This window comes from Poecilia formosa, unplaced genomic scaffold, assembly GCF_000485575.1.
Source record: "Poecilia formosa unplaced genomic scaffold, Poecilia_formosa-5.1.2 Scaffold810, whole genome shotgun sequence".
Taxonomy (NCBI): Eukaryota; Metazoa; Chordata; class Actinopteri; order Cyprinodontiformes; family Poeciliidae; genus Poecilia; species Poecilia formosa.
This window is the reverse complement of record NW_006800749.1, coordinates 95,877-99,736: the sequence shown is the minus strand read 5'-3', so window position 1 is coordinate 99,736 and position 3,860 is coordinate 95,877. Positions and strand designations below refer to the sequence as shown.

Genomic DNA, 3,860 nt, shown 5'->3' with positions numbered 1-3,860 from the left:
CGGTAGTTTGTTAAGGAAGGATCATAGTAGAGCATGTGCTGCAGGGCACAGCTGGACGTCCCAGCAACTTCCTCCCACACTCAGAACAATAATTTAAAGACCAAATAGAGATATGATGGAATCTTCAGTACAAGATATATTTTATTACAAAGTACTCCATGATCTAATACAACCTACTTTTTTTCTTAAGTTTTCCACAAAAAAAACAAACAACAAAAACAAAATCTGAATCAAATATAAATGAAATGAGAGAGTTGACCAAATGAAAAGGGGTCAGTTTAATGTGGGAAGAGGTGAAGCAGGATGAAGGAGCTTTAGATCTTGCATAATCCATCTCCAAATGTCAGTTATGCATTTCCAATATGTCCACCAGATGGCACTCTCGTCCTGGCGCCTGATTCAGACCGCTTCCTTTCTGAAGGTGCTTGTTATGGGAGCGTGACTTTGAGTTTCAGATTGGGCTCTTCTTATTGAGCTCATTACCTGCTGCTGACCTGCTGGTTGATGGAGCAGAGGAGGTGATGTACTGCAATTGTGTGATTTGGCTGATTATTCCTGCAACTGTTCAGAAACGCTTTGCTTCAGACTTGGTGTTTCCATCTGAGGTCAGAATAAAATTATTTTTAACTCGTTCTGCAAAAAAAACTAACTACCATATGACAGGAGAATGCACAACAGTAATTATTAAATGTTATTGTAAAAAGTTTATTGCATTGGTTGAAAGTCCATGTTGAATTTTTGAAGCTTAAACTAGAATATAAAGTTCATTTTCATGATTCTGGCTTGCAGTTAATGTAAACCTAATATTCAGTTTATCTGAAACTTACAATGCTACATCAGACAAACAGACAATAATGTGTTAACATAAATGTTTGCCTGCTTTGTTAATGGTTTATTTAACACAAAAAAGGAAACTAAACTTGTTCTAAAATGGTGGTGTGACAGTATTGGTATGAGAAAGCAGGCTATGTGAAGCAAGCCAAGGCAGTTGCATTTATAGACGTTTACAGTAAAAAGTAAATTATGTAAACCAAAGTGCAGAATGCTTTTACATCCAGCAATGACTGTAAATTCATGGTTTTCATTTCCATTTTTTCAGCAAAGCATTAAAATTCATGGACAGGTGTTTCTGTGCTTCATGTACACCGTTAGAATACCAGATGAAAAATATATTTAATGTTCACTTAATATAACTCCTCAGCTGCTGCGTGAAATGACTGGATCAAGCAACAACAGCATAATACTTCAGAATCCAGTAAAGATGTGATGGAATGAAATCATCCTAATCCAGCCTGTTCAGGATTATCAAGTCACTGAATTCTAACCAGAGGTGGAACAACCCAAACAGCTGTCTGTCAGAACACCATTATTAATTAGTCAAAATGAAAACATGAAACTAAAATATCTGCAAATTGTGTGACTTGGTGATTTAGTGAAATTAACCGACTTAAAAAATAGTGAATAGGCAAATTCTCCACCAATAATTTTGATTTATATTCCACAAAAAAATAAAAATAAAAAAAACGAACAGGTGAATCAGTGAATGAGGGACCAAACATGTTGTTTGTGGCTCCGTGGGAAAAGTGGACATGGAGCTTTTAATGCCTCATGTTGAGGCATGCTGCCTGTCAGAGCTGTGTGTGTGTGTGTGTGTGTGTGGGTGTGTGTGTGTCCGTGTGTGTGTATGTGTGTGTGTGTGCTGGAGGAACTGATGCTGCAGGTCATTGACAAACTTTTTAATCAACTTTCAATCATTAATTGAGCTTATAGGGTCAATTGGAATGTATATGACTGAACTGAAATGATTTTTATCACGTGCCTTGAGAAGTGAATTGGTGTTCTATAATTGAGTCCGTCTGTTTTGCATGATTCCATCCAAATGCAACTAATGGAGTTCAGATTGCAACCCAGTTGTTCCCCATGTGTCCCTCTATGATGGACACTTCCTCATGGGAAGGAACTCCTCGTCAGGAACTCGGACAGAGACTGGGTGAAAATGTCCAGATATCCCAGCAGTAACATTGCTGCTGCCCTCTGTCTTCATCTCTGTGTCTGTTGGATGAACTTCAGGACTTCAGCCTGTGCTGAGTTCTGTGGAGCTGCCGCGGTCTGTCCTTCCTCCTCCTCCTGGTTCTCTTCCTCCTCCTCTTCCTCCTCCTGCTCCTCTTTATTGTGCAGCTAAATCCGTAGCGGATGTCCCTTTAACAGGCAGAGGCAGCCAGCAGCAGAGGAGAGGAAGCAGCTCTCTCCTCCTTCAAACTGACCAGCGCGTCTTTCTGGCTCCTTCCGGCCGACGCGGACCAGAGCATCCAATCTGCAGCTCTCCTCCACAAGCGGTACGTTTCTTCAGCATCTTCCTCGCCGTGTGTAAGCCCGGGCCGTGCCCGGCAGCTCCGAGTGTCTCAGGTTGTGGAGATGTTGCGCTCCATGTCTTAGTATATTGTTTTATTCACGTGTCTTTGTGGGATTCTGCGCTGGACTTGAGCGCTTTTCATGTGCAATATGTAAACGGATCTAAAGCTCGGATGTGTCAGATTTTGCTCTGAACGCTGTCCAGTCCGATCCGTCACGTGCCAAGCACAAAGACGACAGTTGGTAGGACCAAATGGTTGGAAAGTTGAAATCTAGATGAGTGAACGGCTGTGGAGGCAGGGATCTGCTGCAAAGTGAGCAGGAAGGTGATCTTTGACTAGACCAGTTCTCAAGTTGTGTTTGAACTCTGCAGGGTAAGCAATACTTAAACTGAGAGGAGCAGAATTAGATGGACATGAGATTAAAAAGAAAAACAAAGTACAGGTCTATTTAGAATAAATACAGGCGTGTGTGTTAAACAGAGATCACTTTACAGTTTCTCTGATATTACTTATAGATGTTTTAGTAAAATAGCCATTTCTTTTTAATTTGATGAAAAAGTAATCATTAAATAATTTCAAATATTTATTTGGAATATGACCTCATATAATGCGAAGAGAGCAGGCTGATATTCAGTCTTTGAAACACACTAGTGATGTTTCAGAAATCAGTGTGTGGAGGAATAATCCAGATTTTCGTCCTCTTCTCTCCTAATCGCTCAGCAGATCCATAGATGTAGAAAATGTTGGATTATTTTTCCAGAACCGGATTTTTTCCACTTTGGATATATATATATATTTTTTTTTTGTCTATTTATTTGAGTTTATAAATATATTGTCACTTTCTAACTGTTCCATGTAGAGTTACTGCTCTTGATTTATTTTATTTTATTTTATTTCTTTTGTGTACGCATGCAATAGGAAAAAGTGATCAACCAGAAACAACATACATTATTATTTCATTTAACTAATATACAAATTAAGATTTGAAAAAATTGAGAAACTCATAACAAAGAGAAGCAGTAGCTCTGACGAGCCGTTTACTGACAATTTACTCAGAGGAAACATGCAAACCGATGGAAATATTATACAAATGATTTAAAACATTTATAACTAGTGAAAAATAAAAGCATCAAATCAAACAGATGAAGAAAGCAGTCAGAAAGGAGTTCTGACCAGAACTGGACTTACATCAGAGACAATCAGACAAGTTAGAAAATTTCTAATCTGGCCTTTTCATACTCAGTAATAATCCCAATATATAAAACTTGCAAATCTAAAATTATTAAAAACATTTGCAATCAATAAAGATATCCATCAGTTTCAGCTGTGAAATATCTTGATCTGTGAAAAAACGTTCACGCTTATTTCTTTAGATGATAAAAACTAGGTTTAAAAAAAAAACAACAAGAACAAACAGTTATGTTTGATCAGAATTTGAAGCAGCATAATTACTACTGACACCTAGGTAAACGGACATTTTGTGGATATTAGTAGATATTTAATTTA

The 3,860-nt window shown here is 38.0% G+C and overlaps 1 protein-coding gene across 1 annotated transcript in view; it reads left to right on the top strand.

The window, feature by feature from the left end:
- The first annotated feature begins 2,015 nt into the window (after positions 1–2,015).
- Positions 2,016–3,860, top strand: part of LOC103131679 (metallophosphoesterase domain-containing protein 1) — a 91,051-nt gene continuing 89,206 nt past the window's right edge. The window contains exon 1 of the mRNA XM_007543378.2: positions 2,016–2,336. The gene's annotated coding sequence lies outside the window, so the exon portion shown is untranslated. The remainder of the gene's footprint in view (positions 2,337–3,860) is intronic.